Source organism: Triturus cristatus, chromosome 7, assembly GCF_964204655.1.
Source record: "Triturus cristatus chromosome 7, aTriCri1.1, whole genome shotgun sequence".
In the NCBI taxonomy this organism is placed as follows: domain Eukaryota; kingdom Metazoa; phylum Chordata; class Amphibia; order Caudata; family Salamandridae; genus Triturus; species Triturus cristatus.
Window position 1 is genome coordinate 1849527540 of NC_140590.1, and position 18120 is coordinate 1849545659.

Consider the following 18120-nt stretch of genomic DNA (forward strand, 5'->3'; position numbering starts at 1 on the left):
TTTCATTGTGTCCAAGTACCTTGAGACCACAAATCTATCATTTTATACAAGTACCCTGAGACCAAAAATCTATCATTCTGTAAAAGTGCCCTGAGACCACAAATGTATTATTGTATGAAAGTACCCTGAGACCACAAATCGATCATTTTATATAGGTACACTGGGACCACAGATCTATCATTGTATACAGGTGCCCTGAGATCAGAACTCCATGATTGTATAAAAGTCCCCTGAGACCAGAACAACATAATTGTATAAAAGTGCCCTGAGACCAGAACTCTATCATTGTATAAAAGTACCCTGAGACCACAAATCAATCATTATATAATAGTACCCGAGACCTAAAATCCATCATTGTATAATAGTATCCAGAGAGACCAACACTATCATCGTACAAAAACACTCTGAGACCACAAATCTATATTTGTATAAAAATGTACTCACAGACCAAAAATCTAACTTTGTGTAAAAGCACGCTGAGATTACAAATTAATCATTGTGTAAAGAAACCTTAACACCACAAATCTACCATTGTATAAAAGTACTCCAAGGCCACAAATATATCATTGTATAAAAGTACCCTGAGACCACAAATCTATAATTTTCAAAGGTACCCTGAGACCACAAATGTATTACTGTATAGAAGTACCCTGAGATCACAAATCTATCAGTGTGTAAGAGTGCCCTGAGACCAGATATCTATCGGTTTATAAAGGTACCCTGAGATCACAAACCTATCACTGTATAAAAGTTCCTTGAGACCACAAATCCATGTTTTAAAAGTACCCTGAGACCACAAACCTAACATTCTTTAAAAGTACATTGAGAACACAAATCTATCACTGTATAAAAGTACCCTGAGATCACAAATCTATGATTATGTAAAGGTACCCTGAGACAACAGATCTATCATTGTAAAAATATGCCCTGAGTCCTGAACTCTATCATTGTATAAAAGAACTCTGAGATGAAAAATCTATCATTTAATAAAAGTACCCTGAGACCACAAATATATCATTGCATGAAAGTACCCGATACCACAAACCTATCATTGTATTAAAGTATCCTGAGACCACAAACCTATGATAGTAATAAACTACCCTGAGACCAAAAACCTATTGTTGTATGTAAGTATACTGAGACTACAGATCTATCAATGTATAAAGGTACCTTGAGACCACAACTCTACCATTGTATAAAGAGACCCCAAGACCACAAATCTATCATTGTGTAAAAGTACCCTGAGACCACAAATCTATCATTGTATAAAAGTACCCTGAGAGCAAAGATCTATCATTGTATGAATGTATCCTGAGACTACAGATCTATCAATGTATAAAGGTACCCTGAGAGAATAACTCTACCATTGTATAAAGAGACCCCGAGAACACAAATCTATTGATGTGCAAAAGTACCATGAGACCACAAATCTATCATTTTATGATAGTACCCTAAGACAATAATTCTATCACTATATAAAAGTTCCCTGAGACCACAAATCTATCACTGTATAAAGGTACCCTGAGAACACAATTATATCACTGTATAAAAGTACACTGAGACCACAAATCTATCCTTGTATAAAAGTACCATGAGACCACAAATCAATCATTATATGAAAGTACTCTGAGAGCACAATTCTATCACTGTATAAAAGTTCCCTGAGACCACAACTCTTATTGATGTATAAAAGTACTCTGAGATCCCAAATCTATCATTGTATAAAAGTTACCCGAGACCACAAATCTGTCCTTGTGTAAAACTACCCCGATACCACATACCTATCAATGTATAAAAGTACCCTGAGACCACCAATCTATCATTGTATAAAAGTACCCTGAGACGCAAGTCTATCATTGTATGAAAGTACCCTGAGAGCACAACTCTATCATTGTATAAAGATACCCTGAGAGCACAATTCAATTACTGTATAAAGATACCCTGAGAACAGAATTCAATCACTGTATAAAAGTTCCCTGAGACCACAAATCTATCATTGTATAAAAGTGCCCTGAGACCACAAATCTATCATTGTATAAAAGTACACCGAGACCACAATTCTATCATTATATAAAGGTACCCTGAGACCACAAATCTATCATTGTATAAAAGTTCCCTGAGACCACAAATCTATCATTGTATAAATGTACCCTGAGACCACAATTCTATCATTATATAAAGGTACCCTGAGACCACAAATCTATCATTGTATAAAAGTACACCGAGACCACAAACCTATCATAGATTTGCTTACATATACATGCTCTCAGGTGAGGGCCTTGCTTCTGAGCTGGATAAAAGACTTAAAGAATGGATTGGAGGATCGAGTCACATCTACGGGTGAACAGGGAACGGCCTGCTAGATAGGATAGAGTACAAATGGACTCTGAGAAAGAAGTGATCGAGTACGACCAATTCCTGATAATCAACTTTAAAGGAGGCTAAACAAGGGAGTGGGGAGGGCACAGTTTTTGGGATTAATTAGTTCAATCACTTGATATTCTAGGTGATATAAGGGTTTGGGGGGAGGATCTTGCTGAGGGTCAATGGTTTGCCTGTCGTTGATTGTAATGCTTCAGAAATGTATGCCTAACTGACCTTCATGTGGAAATGTCTTCATGTTTTGTAAAATTGAAAATTAGATTTAAAAAAAATATATATCTATATATATATCTATATATATATATATATATATATATATATATATATATATATATATATATATATATATATATATACTGAAAAAACCATAGGTTTCAGGGACGTTATAGTTAGTTGGACATTTGACTCATATAAAACCAGAGAAATTCGCCTGTTATAGTTAGTTGCGCTAACTATAACTCGCTCGCCCACAATGAACTGGTGATTAATGTCACATATTACATCACTCATGACATGGTCAGTGACATCACTGATGACATTACTGATGACAATTCAAATGAATGACATCATCCAGTGAATGTGTGTTTCTGTAAAGTTTAAATATTTTTCATATATATATCTATGCCAAGGTGTATTGAAGAAAGAGTGAATTTACAAGTCCCTGAATGGATTATCTAGTAGGTGCGTGACTGACTGTATAAATGAGTGATTGAACATGTGTTACTGAAGGTATGGGTTAGTGACTAAACTGTGTGAAACTCTGTATTAGTGTCTCAGTTGGTGTATAAGCGGCTTCATGGGTTGGTGAGTAGCTACATGAGTGTCTATATGGGTTATTGATTTGTTGTCTCAGTATCTGTATCAGTGCCTGAATGTCTGTATGGGTGGGTGTGGGGGGGTGTGACTCTGTGCATACATATCTGAGTGGGTGATTCACTGGTTGTATGGATTAAAAAGTGCATCTGGGAAGGGCTGTATGGGTGAGTTACTGTGTGTATGGGTGAGTTGGTGAGTGAATGAATGTCTCACTGGTATATGTGGGAGTAACTACATATGTTTTAAGGCAGTATATGTGAGTGTTGGAGTATATAAATGACTATACGTGAGAGTAAGTTATTTGAAGAGTGGGTGTATAAAAGAGTGTCTGCTTGTATCAGTGATTGTATAAGACAGTAAGTATGTGTTAGTATCTGCATAAATAAGTGATGTGGTCTGTGTATAAATAACACAGTTGGTGTGTATAACTGTATACATGAGTAAATGCCTATGTGATTGATTCTTTGCATGACTGACTAGGTGTGTGAGAAACTCTATGCTTGAGAGGTGGACTGTGACTGTATGTATAGGTATATGAGTGCATATTATAGTACTGTATTGATGAGTAACTGCATGTATAAGTGAGTGGATGTGAGTGTAGACCTAGGAAATAGTGGGTGGTATGTAGTATCTGGCATTGTTGTGTGTATGGTTTCAAAAATAGTAGTCTGTATTTTAGAGTGCGTGTATCAAAGTTTATATTAGGCCATCAGTATGTGCATCAGATTATCACCAGTGATGTCATCAGTGATGTCATTTGAGATGTCATCAGTGATGTCACTGACCATGTCATGAGTGATGTAATATGTGACATCAACACCAGTGCACCTAACTATAACAGGCGAATTTCTTTGGTTTTATATGAGTCAAATGTCCAACTAACTATAACGTCCCTGAAACCAATGGTTTTTTCAGTGAATTTCTAAGGTTTTTTAAATGCTAATTCCTAACTATAACATCTGTAAAACCTATGGTTTTTTCAGTGAATTTCAAAGGTTTTTAAATGTTAATTTCATATTTTAAATATTTATAAAACCTATATTTTTTCTATTTTGTTTGTAATATTTTGCACCTCTATAATCCTTTTTTTTTAAATTTGAAAAATTATGTAATTTTTTATATCTTCCCCAAAAAGTATGTATATATATATTTGTTTTTTAGAAAACTATACTCCTGTACCGGTAGTGTACCAAGCTCCATCACCACGCGAATCCGATCCGTGATATTGTGAAACTCGTTAAGGATGCGCATTTCGTATCCGACGGTTTCGTAGCACCGTGTCCTGCCTAACATCATATACGTATAAGGTCGCGCCAGCTCCTAGTTTGGTATGCGATGGCTGCGCGGTACCAATACGTGCGTTACGTCATCTACGTATAGGGTCACGCCGGCTGCCCGTTCCGTATGCGACGAGTGCACGCTGCCAGACCCTGTGTTACGTCATAGATGTATGGTATCGCGCCGGGTATGCCATTCCCTCATTAATTTTTTATGTCTCAAAACTATATCTAAATAAGTTTAAAGTGTATATGAGAGCAAGCGATAATCTGAAATATTTTCCGCATTTATATATTTCTAACTGTAATAAACTTTTATTATGGTAAATATATTTTCTCAAAATCGCTTCGGGTGCGGCCTCCTTGCGCACTCGGTGCACGCTTGTCAGGTGACCTTAAAAAAAAGCTTTTGATTGGTTCATAACATTTCCCATTGTAACAGTTGGAGGACCCCACCCATTTTAGTCATTCTCTCTACACCGTTTGATGAGAGACACCTCTTCTGCTTACAGAGCTTTTTTGATAACTTTTTTGCTGTGTACACATATCTTATAGTACACACAACATGCAACGATCATCTTGATCAATAATCGTGCTCTGTACAGTAGCCTTGCACGTGTGATAGCCATGCATCTGAAATGTTACTTCAAAAAACAAATGTGTGTTACACGCTCCCCCTGGTGTGCATGTGCGCGCATTATTGTGCTGCCTTTCGGCCTGGGTATTGGTGGCTTGAAGGGGTATCATCAGTCACGGGCAGAGTGCACATCCTAGATCACATGTGACAAACAGTAAAGAGTAATGTGTAGATTTGTGTTGCAGTATGCTCTGTTGTCAGGCTTTACCAGTATAGTAGTGTGTCATATGGGAGACTTTCAGATTCACGTTTGACATGCATTGCTTGACTGTAATGAGCGTTATCACTGTGTATGACGTAGCCTCACTGCTGATCCTCCCTCCATCCGAGCACATTAACATGTGTGCGCTTCGCGATAGCAACACTTTCAATAATACCGCACACCATTGACATGCTTGTCTGCGCATATCCACAAGCTTGACAACGACATGTGATTTTGTCCATTCAATGTTTTCGGACAGCATCTCATTAGCGATAGTTTCCGCCCTCCCGGTACATGCTACATTAATGTAAATTGCGGATTGTGCGATGTCAAAACTGCAACAGGGACACACACATAAGTACACTTCCTGCCCAGGCAGGAACTGAACAACACCCAGGTCCCCGGAATAATTATTCACACCCCTACGCTGTACTGGTGAACGCAAACCCAGCTCACTTTGCGTATGTATAAATAGGATAATGACGACGCCACATGTCCCAGTTCTTCCACACTGCTTCAGGTGATATGGCCGCATCCACCTCGCATATCACAATGCGCAATAAACAAAAGGGATCCATGAGGTGTACATCATCCTGGCAATCAAAACTACATCTGAATTATGAACCCTGCTGGCCATCGTGTTTGGACACAAACCAATGACAGCAGGTGAGCAGTGGGGCCTGCATGCACAGGGGCTGCAATTGAGCGCGGTGCGGCGGAAGGGATGGGGTGCATCAGCCTGGGTGCACAGCTGCAAACAAGCGATGTTGCTGTGCGTAATGATGTGATCTCTGACCTCATTCAGTCACATCGCTCTCTCATTTTAAGGACCTGCTGGACCGTACTGTAGGCCTGAGCCAGTGGGCAGCGCTGCCCTACAGACACGTGGCGTTGGCTTTTGGGGCACTGTAGTGAGCTGATTACTAAGTGTACATGCACACAGGCTTGCCCAAATGCATTGCACGTGCACATTATCCTTCTAGCATGCGCTCTGTTCCTTTGTATGTGAACGCTGGCATAATATATTATTATTTACCCTTGTGTATTCTCGTGCACTCCAACTCCTCTTTGAACCACGATTACCACTAACAGTTGACAGATCGTACTTTAGGAAGGAAGGATGCACTCAACTGGTGTTCTCTCTAAAGCTTGAAATAAACCTTCATTTACCTTAAGACGTTTCCACCATTAAATTATTTCTCCCTTTTCAGACCCTGAGTTAGTTGCATGAAAAAGCATGCAGCAGGTGCTCAACCGGTGCTGAAGCTCTGGCCTTTCTGACGCCTTCCATCGTGGTATCAAACGGGCACGGACCACAACGTTGTGCAACTGGATTTGTGGTTTATTACTCCAGGACCTTTACAGCCATGACACGTTTCAGCCCTACTTGGGCCTTGATCACATGACACGCTCTGTCAGGTGAGCAGTCTTTTACAGGCATTTTTTTCTCTCTCTTTTTTTCTCTTTTTTTATTGCATAACTATAACTTTATTGCTAAACCAGTGTTTAAAGTGAGACATGCATATCGACATTGAAAACACATAATCACATAGATGTAAAATATCATAGAAGCACAGAACATTGGACATTGGACATTGTATAGAGTAAAAGTTATCATATCGCCTACACCCTCGTGCTTGCCTTGCAGTAAAATACCATAATGGCACTATTGTAGTAGGTTGGAATAGAATACACTATATATACTATATATATAGAAAAATCCCTCCATTCTTTATAACATTAAAAAACAATTGTTATAAAAGAATTGAAAAAAAGTTTACATGGAGTTAAATATACCTAAAATCATGTACAATTTGGACATTTCAGTAAAATACCTATTTATATAATAGTTGTAGCTTTAATTGTGCAAAAATTAGCAAAAATTAGCAAATACTGTGCAAAATTGCCAAAGCTGTATGTAACCCTTCTGTGTTTCCAATAAAGTGCCAGTGCTGTGCAAAAAGCAACGTTAAAATAATTTTTAACCTCTAAAAAATATGAAACCCTGGAAAAAAAACTAAAATAACTAATTTAATCAATTCACCCTATGTGTCTGAGTTTAATTTAATAAAGGGGACGGCAGCTCACAATATTTTGATTGACTTCTCAAAATTATATATATATATATATATATATATATATATATATATATGGAATTCCGTTCAGCAGTTCGGGCTGTAGTCGTGTCTAAAGTTTCCTATGGGAATTAATATGGAGAAAACACGTTTTGGGACTCCCCTTTTTTCTCAGCCCCCACTAGCTGAATCACCCCAAAACTTTCACGATAGGAGCTGACTGGAGCGGGCCATAAGTTTGGAAAATTTCGCGAAGATTCGTCAACCGTCGCCAAAGTTATTGGGAAAACAAAAAACGAGTTTCCTATGGAAACTAGGTCCTAACTATAACTAACTACTAGCGACCGCCAGTAGGTTATATCTATATATATATATATTCACTGAAAAAACCATGGGTTTCACACAGGTTATAGTTAGGAATTAGCATTTAAAAAACCTTGCAAATTCACTGAAAAAACCATGGGTTTCACACACGTTATAGTTAGGAATTAGCATTTAAAAAACCTTAGAAATTCAATGAAAAAACCAAAGGTTTCACACATGTTATAGTTAGCTGGACATTTCACTCGTAAAAAAACAATGAAATTTCCCCGTTATAGTTAGTTCAGCTAACTATAACTCGCGCGCCCGCAATGCACTGCTGATGACGTCACATATTACATCACTCATGACATGGTCACTGACATCACTCATGACATCACTGATGACATCTCAAATGACATCACTGATGACATCACTGATGACATCATCCAGTGAATGTGTGTTTTTCTGAAAATTAAATATGTTTTATATTTATGTATATCTCAAGGTCAATGGAAGAATAAATGGGTATATAATTGTTTAAATGGATGCTTTTTTTTGAAAAAAAATTTGTGTAACTGACTGATTAAGTGTATCATAGTGAATACATGGCTTACTGAGTAATGTTTAAATATGAAAATATCTGTATCAGTCTCTCACTTTGTGCATAAGTGGCTGCATGGGTTGGTGAGTAGCTTCATGGGTATCTATATAGGTAAATAGTTCTTTTTTTAAGTATCAGTCTGAGTGTCTGTATGGTTCGGTGGGGGGTATTATGTAGTGCATTGGTGCATGAATGAGTGATTCACTCTTTGTATGTGTTGAAGACAACATGTGTGCAGGACTGTATGGGTGGATGAGTGTGTGTATGGGTGTGTTAGTGAGTGAATGACTGTCTCAATAGTGTCTTTATAAGTAACTACATATCTATTAAACTAGTATATGTGACTATTGGTGTATATAAGTGAGTATATGTGACAGTGAGAGATTGAAAGAGTTCCTGTATGAATAAGTATGTGTTTCTATAAGTGATTGTTTTTTAGACTAACTATGTGTAAGTTTCCGTAGAAGTAAGTGTGGTGGTGTGTGTATAACTGTATAAGCTAATAAATGTATGTTTGTTTCTTTATTAGCATGAGTGACTATGTGTGAGTAACTCTATGGATGAGTGGCATTGTGTGACAGGATGTATAGGTGTATGAGTACATATGAAGAGTGAGTGCATGTATGAGTGACTGTATAGGACTGTTGGTGAATGAGTGGATGTGTATGTGGTTCTAAGAATTACTGAATAGGTTGTTGTAACTGATATTGGTATGTCCATTGTTTTGAAAATTTTAGTTTCTATTTTTGTATGTGTGTATCAAAGGTTATATTAGGGGAAGAGGAGGTCTGCCACTCTATCACAAGGATGATGTCATCAGTGATGTCATCAGTGATGTCATTTGAGATGTCATCAGTGATGTCATGAGTGATGTCAGTGACCATGTCGTGAGTGATGTAATATGTGACGTCATCAGCAGTGCATTGCGGGCGCGCGAGTTATAGTTAGCTGAACTAACTATAACGGGGAAATTTCATTGTTTTTTTACGAGTGAAATGTCCAGCTAACTATAACATGTGTGAAACCTTTGGTTTTTTCATTGAATTTCTAAGGTTTTTTAAATGCTAATTCCTAACTATAACGTGTGTGAAACCCATGGTTTTTTCAGTGAATTTGCAAGGTTTTTTAAATACTAATTCCTAACTATAACGTGTGTGAAACCCATGGTTTTTTCAGTGAATTTGCAAGGTTTTTTAAATGCTAATTTTTTTTTTCCATTTTTTTTTTTACATATTTTTATTATAATTTTCTATCCTTTTTTAAAGACTATGGTTAAATTTTAAAAATTCTACAATATGTTTTTTTTTTACCATCTTTATAAAATAAACAGGTAAGATTTATTAGTATAACATATTGGGTTTTTTTAAAAAAAAAAATTTTTTAACGTGCGCGTACGGTAAGCGCACGTCTTGCTTTCATTACGTTAGATTTCTACGCTGTTTGCGTTAATTTACGCAATTTGCGTAGACGTACGTCACGCGCGCGCAGCGCGTAACGCGTACGCTGCACGCGTACGCTGCACGCGCTTGTTACGCGGAAGTGAAGGGGCGTGCCTGTTTTGCGCATGCGCGCGAGCGCGTGTCTTTTTTACGCACATGCGTACTTTTACCGTAAGCGCACCGTAAGCGTAACGTACGCGCACGGTGGGTCATGTGATCATGAAACACAACTTTTGATTGGTTGAAACTACTTTCAGTTCTAGAACTCTCCTACACCACACCCATTCCCCTCATTTCTGCTTGTGATCCCTTAGGAGAAGGAGCTGAGTTGTCTTTGTGATACGATGGCAGAACAGCAGAACTCTTCTGAGAGTGAGGCTAGCAGCACTACCTTGAGGCAGAGAAGGAGGAAACAAAAGAGCTCTTTCATATGGGAGTATTTTTCTTTTCCAGAGGGCAAGAAAAAGGTAAATGCACCCTTAGTGACTTGTAAGCTTTGTGGCCGTGTACTTTCAAGAGGGAATCCCAACAAGAAGTATTCCTTCGGGAATCACACCATGTTGAGACACCTTCAAGATGTACACGGTAGGACATTTGCTCGACATACCGAAGGTAACCCTTCCGTAAGTCAAGCAAGCACAGCCACAGCAGCTCAGCCTGGTCCATCATCTGCAGTGCCGAGTCCATCTTCGGCAGGTCAGCTGAGCCCTTCATCTGTGGGGGGAGCATCTCCTTTTTCTCGTCCTCTGGAAATCAACCATCGGTTTTCGAGGGTTTTAGTTCGGTGCGCCACTTGTCATGATCTAATTGCTCATAGGGAGACCAGTGTTGCCCTAGTGAACAATTTAATAGATCAGCACATTTGTCGTAGAGACTAATATTCCCACTCTTTCTTTCCTCTGTCCCTGCATGAACACAACAGCTCTTTTAAGAGCCAACCTTACCTTTTAACTTTTTTTAATATATTTTTTAAAACTTTTTTTATTTTTTTTTACCGTAGGCGTACGGTACGCGTAATTTTTTTTTTTTTTTTTTAAAAACACTAAAAATCAATTATCACATTACAAGGTCCTTGAGAGACTACAATGAAAAACTGAAAATGTGATTGTGGAGAAGTGGAAAAAAGGGACCATGAAATTTTTGACTTACCATACCCACTCAAAAAATTATTTATTAATTTAAATTTAATTTAAATTGCTTTAAAAATGGTTCTAGTTTTCGAAAATTTTCTATCTCAATCTGAAAAAAAAGAAAAAAGTATTAATATTTAATAAAACATTTTATAATACAGTACACATATTTACATATTTTCCCCCAAAAATTTTTGCCTTTTTTTTGCTGTTTTCAGAATATATTGCATTTCACTATAAATTGTGAAAGCAATTGCATTCATCATTTAACAGCGGGCAAAAAAAAAATTAACAATCTCAAAGATTGTTTTAAAAAAGCCCACAATCTCTTTTTGCATAAACATAACATTATAGAAATGCATAATATTCTAAAAAAATATCATCTAATATCAATACTTATTTCTTTAAAATACCGTCTGACATTTTTGTTTCAGAAGTATAATCACAAAAATATATCTCAAATAACTCCACAATACATCTGGTTCCATTTCCTTTAGGCCAAATAGTAATTTTAAAATTCTTTTTTGATTAAATTTCCAATGGTAATCCAATTAAAATCTAAAGTTTAAATTGTACAGATCTCACCGATTGTCTGTAACATTTTGGTTTCCGAAAGATTAATTAATAATTAAATAAGTCCACAATAGAATTGTTTACCTTTCCTCATGGCCAAATAGTAATTTTAAAAATCTTTTTTGAATAAATTTCCAATGGCAATCCAATAACATTCCAAAATTTTAAATTGTGCAGATGTTCCCGTTTTTGTCAAAATTTTTGGTTTTCCAAAGTTTCATAAAAAATTTAAAAAGTCCACATTACAATTGGTTACCTTTCCATTAGGCCAAATGATAATTTGTAAAATCATTTTTTAAGAAAATTCCAATGGTAATCTAATAAAATGGTAAAATTGTTTTGTACAGATGTTGCCAATTCTCTCTAAAATTTTGGTTTCAGGAAGATTAGATAGGAATTTGCTAAATCAAAAGGCAAACGTTGCTTGAAAATCAATTGGGAATCATTACACAGTGTCCAGCCTTTTTCACATTTAAGATAAACTGTGTAATGTCCAGAAGTAACAGTAGGTCCTTCATGGAAAATTATTGCAACTGTTACAAAAGTTTTTCCTGAAATTGATAATTGCTGTCCTGTAAACTTCTTTATTAAAGTATCTAATTTTGAACCATCAGCTTCACATCGTTGCATCATTAAAATTACATATTGTCCGTATTCCTTTAAAATTAACGTTGAAAACATTTCAGATTTACACTCACTGCATTCCATGCTATGATTAGCATCTTTAACTAATTTAGCAAAAGTGACTGTTTTACTTTCTGGCAATGTTAAATAAATAAACCTTTCAGAATCAACATTAGAGCCACATATATTGTAACAGTTTTCACAACTATGTTCCCATTTATAAGAGAGACCAAACAAATTTTCAATGGGAACCCCTTCTTCTTCCAGTACCTGAAGAAAAAACATCAAGAATTCCTGTGCGTCTTGCTGTACATTTTGAGAAAACTGTGTTCGTCCTGAATATACATCTAAAAGTTTTCTAATTTCAGTAGCACTTTCTATTTGAGTTTTATCATTACTCAGCTTTTGAAAAAGGAGACTCAACTCAGAACAGAATCTTTTTCCCTGATTTACTATTATCTGCTCTTGCACACTTTCCAGATAAAAAGCAACATTCAGCACTACATTAGCGTAGCAGTTGACACCAGAGCTATTTTCAAAATGACATCCTACAACCTGTTCTTCATTTTCCTTTTTCTTTTTGCTTGCAATTACATCACTCCTCTTTTTTTTCCTCCTCTCTACATTTTCATTACAGATATTCTCATTTCTCCTTTTACGAGAAACTACACGTTTCTCCAACACAGGATACTGACCTAAATGAGGAGCATAGCTTCTTCTTAATCTATTATACTCCTTTACACAATTTGTATCGGCACTAACTTTTGAGTCATCAAAGTCTATCATGAATAAACCAGATAATGTTTTCACTCGTGACAAAGCTACATAAGCCATACCTTCTTTGAACACAGTTGAACCAATGTTCACAAAAGCACAATCTACAGTCAATCCTTGAGACTTGTGAATAGTTACAGCATATGCTAGAGAAAACGGAAACTGCTTCCTACGTACATATAAGTCTTTCACAAGCATGAAACGAACTGAACAACGACAAATATCTTTAACTTCTTCTATCTGATCAAATTTTATTTTTAAACATTCAATTCCATCTTTTTTCTGATAATTAATAAAACCCACAACTCTTCCCATAGCTCCATTAACTAAACCCTTTTCAACATCCAAATTTCTCCTTAAAAATACTCTACAGTTCATGCAAACATATAGATTTTTTTCTAATCCACCTGTTTTGGAAATGTTCTTCTCTAGTGAATCCAATTTATTTTTCAGTGTGCCTGTTAATGTGATAGTAATTCTTCCATCTTCAATTTTGTCCACTGCTTCCAATTTCCTGATATCTTCCTTTTCCAATTTTAAAAGCTCCTCATTGAATATTGAGCATTCACGTAGAGTTGGCATTAAGCAGATGACACTTTTCTTTTCTGCAATGTTCTTGTATATCTTCTCTGCAACTATTTCTTCTTTTGGAAATAAATTATGTAGCAGCCGACTCTGTAATGCTTTTTTGCCAACTTCTGTGAGTAGTCCAATCCTGATATCTTTCAGAATACTTCCATATTCTTCATCGTTTGCTTGCCTCATATTAGTAGTAAGTTCCTTGTACTCAAAGAAGGACCAAATATTTGCATTACCAATGCTTCCCAATGACTTCTTTGTGTCTTCATGTGTCACAGTATTAAACACTGGTTGTCCTTTAACTGGAGTAAGCTGTAGAAGATCCCCAAATACTATGACATGTTTTCCACCAAATAACACGTCATAGTCTGTCCTTAGAATTTGCTGCATTCTTAAATGCACAAAGGCAAGCATTAAGTTTGATACCATGCTCACCTCATCAATAATGAGAACTTGCATCTTCTTCAATACTCGTGAAACTTCCAAGCATGCTTCTCCAGTTAGCTTGTTGTATTGTGTTTTGTTCTCATGCTCCACTGGTAACATTAGCAAACGATGTAAGGTGATTCCTTTTATGTTATATGCTGCTAACCCAGTTGGAGCAGTAACCACACAAGACAAAGTAGAATCCGTTTTTTGCTGTAGGTAGCTTCTGATGACTTTTATTAGGAAACTTTTTCCAGTTCCAGCTTGTCCGCTTACATACATCCTGATTGGATGAAATGATGTGCATGAGCACTCTTTTTTTTCATGTAGAAATCCGTGATCAATTTTGTTTCTGATCTCTTCATAAATTTGTTGCTGCTCTTCGTTCAGTTGTCTTTCCAAATTTTGTAAGTCTATAAATTCTTCTTGAGCTTGATTCATAGCCATTTCCACTTCATTCATGGCTATTGATGCTTCATTTTCAACGATTGTTTGTCCTAGGGGATCTTGACTGAGTGTTCCTGAACTTTGGCTGTCCTGAGAACTGTCTCTAGCTACTTCTGCTGCAATTGTAGTTTCCTGTTCAATTTCTTCATTTAACATTTGCAGATAAGTTGTGAATGTATTGCATTGTATGCTGTCTTTGCAAGCATTAAATGAATCTTCATAGCTTTGAAATTCTCCCAGTAGTTCATCCTCTGTACGCCATGGTTTAAACAGCTGTAAAAGAGCCAAGTAGTAAAATTCCTTTTTGTCAGTAGTGTCGCAACTCAGCTTCCGGTGATTTATCAAACTTCCTTTTGTTTGCTTCACCAAACATCCTTCCTCACCAATGACTTTATATTTTCCATTTTTGATGTCTTCTGCGGCTTTCCGTGAATAAATGTAGTTCTGCAGCACTTCATAGAGACACATGTTCTCCAGATGTTGACTTCTCTTGGGATAATATGTGTCCAACATGTTTGATTTCAAAATATCTGTACTTTCTGGGTCATTCTCGGCCAAATATTCAATTTCTCCAACAGATTTCAGTACCCGATTTCTCATTGCTGCAAGGCCTAAACTTGCCCAAATTATTCTTATTGATTTCGAGTAGAGACTTGCAGAAGATAACCTATCTGAACATTCGTAGGATCCAATTTCTCGATGCGATAACATCTTTAAACTGAAACTGTACAGCTTCTTACTGACAGTCTTCTCGTGAGAAATCTCTTCCCACATTTCCTTCAATTCCATTTTCTCAGATTTAGTAATGTAAGACGTTACATATCGAGCAACAGCAATGGAATTGTCAGCTACATACTGTATATCCATGTTAGCATTCCACATGGATAAAATGACTGGGTTGTAGTCATTTATATTTTTTGATTCTTCTTTTCTTTTTAGGTTGTAGGTATTCTTAGGTGATTTTCTTGTGATAGTATGTCTCACAGATGACATAAAACTGTTTACTCTTCCATTTGAAAGAACAGGTCTAGGAAATCCAAATCGACATTTAGTGTAGTATTTATCTTTGCTCTTGTATTTCCGTCGACAGTATTTTCCACACCGATGACTTTGGAAACGTAAAACTTGCTCCTTTAACTTTTTCTCTTCTGTGCTTTTTGGTATAGCACATGTTGTATATTCTTCAATGTAAGATAACACTGCTTCATCAGTATCTGTTCCAAACTTTGGGGCATCCTTGATCCACAACAGCATATGAATATGAGGAGCACCTCTTGCCTGGTACTCTTTTCTCCAAAAGAAATCCACTACTTCTCCTAGAGGTGGATTTTTTTTATTGCAGATGAAGGACATCATAGCCTCAAATCTATGATTGAAATATCTGCAAACATTAACCGGATCCAATGAGCACAGTTCTCCTGCTGTCTTGTATTCGATGTTTTTAATGTTTGAATTTGCCTCTCGTAGAAAATCCAGTAAATCATCCCAAGCGTACTCAGCACAGCTTAGGGTAAGGAACCATGTTGGTGTTCCTAAATTTCGTAACATGCATTTTAATTCACCATGGCGTCGGTACCAATATTCATTTGTCCCACGCTGACAAGCCATCAGATTGATCAGTTGTGTTTCCAAATGATCATCTCGGTGCTGAACTTTCTCCATAAAATCCTTAGCAGACACATTTTGTAAATGTACTCCACTTTTTAAAATGTGATTTACTGCATAAGATAGTGCAGACAAGTCGCTTTCAAATAAAAGATGGAACAAATAAGGAATACTTTGTCGAAATCTGGGATCTTCTGCATATAGTCTTGTAGTCCGATACTCAGAAGCTGGAATCTGTTCTGGACGTTCATCGTATCGTCCTCCTTTTCCTGTAGGAAACAGCTGGGGAAAACATCGAGCTTCCAAGCTCTCCTCCCATACACTCACGGGAGTTCCTTTTGCTTTCTTCATCTGAAACAGATCAATATTGTCTCCCATAACTTCTTTTGAATGAAGAGGATGTATGCTAAAATGTTCATAAATTTCTTCTTCCTTTGACTTGTCCACTTTTTCAATTTGTCCAGTTGGTGTTTCTGTGTCTTCTTGTAAATCTTCTTCTTCTTCTTCTATATTAATTGTTTCATACCATTTGTTATTCCTTTTCAAATACAAATTTGCTCTTTGTACTTTCCGTACATCTACCAGCTCCTTCCAAATCTTCTTATTCTTTGTAGGTACACCATTAACCAGAATAACTAATGGTTCAGTTTCCAAAGTATCCGCATCAATAGTTTCCATATTTTTTTTCAAATCCAAGGGCAAATACACCACTCTACCTTTTAAACCTCTCAGTAAATCTGAAGGAGGTAATTTACCAGTTGTGGGCTCCATACGTACTATGGTCTGGAACGGATGAACACATTGAATAAGTATAGACTCATATGTATTTAATTCACAAAGTTCAGCAGGAATAGCATCCAATTCTAAATTATTATGTACAGCTCTGGTCGGCATTCTATTTTCCTCTAACTTGTTGTAACAGTATTTACAAATACGCTGATCTTCACCCAATTCAAAACAATTTTCTAGAAATATATATGTGGCAAAATCCTTCCACTTATAATTATCTTCATTTTCACTCTTTCTGTAGAGATCAACATTCCTAGTTTGTTTTCTATAATGAGTTCTGCGGCAACAAATACAAGTAATATTTGGTCTTTCATTATTGCAAATTTTGTTATGTGATCATTAAATGTCTTACTTACAGAGGGTTCTACATTCTCTTCCACTTCTTCCTCATTTACTGTGTCCTTTTCTGCACTGTTTTGTTCAGGACCAAAGTAACAAAACTGAATTTCATCAACAACCTTCTCTACATCTGATACCGATCCACGGAACAGAGCCCTATTCAATTCATCTAACTTTATTGCTGGACTTTTAGCAAAATACAACCGTCTCACAAACTTTCTCATTTCAGTATGATGAACAGCCAGCATCCTAAAATGATGGAAAACACTATTACACACTTTTCTAGATAGACAAGCCAGAGAATGACCCTGCAAACCAGTATTCTCTCTCACTCTGCATGGATCTAGACTTTGAAGCACCTTAATCTTCTGTTTTACACTTTTTTTTACTATATTCTTTTAGAAACTCACGAAATTTATCAATAGATTCCTGACGCACTGTGCAAATACTACTACAATTCCAAGTGTACACTGGGGCTTTAGGACGTCTCCCCATAGCCTCATCCGCCATCACTTGTACCTCATCTCTTGGAACCATTATCTCCTTCTCCATTATGCAACCATTTTTCACTTCATAAGCACGACCTCTGGTGTCAACTGCATGCAGCAAACTATTACTTTGAAAATAGCTCTCTTCATTAAAAAAAGGTTCACTACTTGAACTATGCATCCATTTTCCTAAAAACACTTTACAAAAGTTTGTTCTGTTCACTACTCTTTTCCTTTTGCTTTGTGATTTCAGTACATTAACCATTTTATCTAATGTACGCATCCTATTCAAAATTAAAATGAAGTTTCCTTTTTAATTCTAATGCCTTTGCTGCAATGGCTTCAATTTCTTTTTTTCTCTTGTAATATTTTGCCTTTTGCTTATATTTCTTCACATCCTTTATCAAATTGGACATAACTCTTCTCTGAAACATTTTTCTACGTATCTCTTTAAACGCTGTTTTTCTGTTTAAGTTAATCTTTATTGTTGCAGAAGGTATATTTGCATTAACTAAATTCTCAATTTTTTCCTGTTTTTTTCTATTGAAAACATTCTTTCCAGTACAGACATTTTGTACATTTTTCCTTTTTTTGAATATGTTCTTTAAAAAATC

At 36.4% G+C, this 18120-nt stretch overlaps 1 protein-coding gene across 1 annotated transcript in view; it reads right to left on the reverse strand.

The window, feature by feature from the left end:
* Nucleotides 1-18120, reverse strand: part of LOC146813435 (uncharacterized) — a 79017-nt gene that overhangs the window by 19201 nt on the left and 41696 nt on the right. The gene's annotated exons all lie outside the window — the stretch shown is intronic.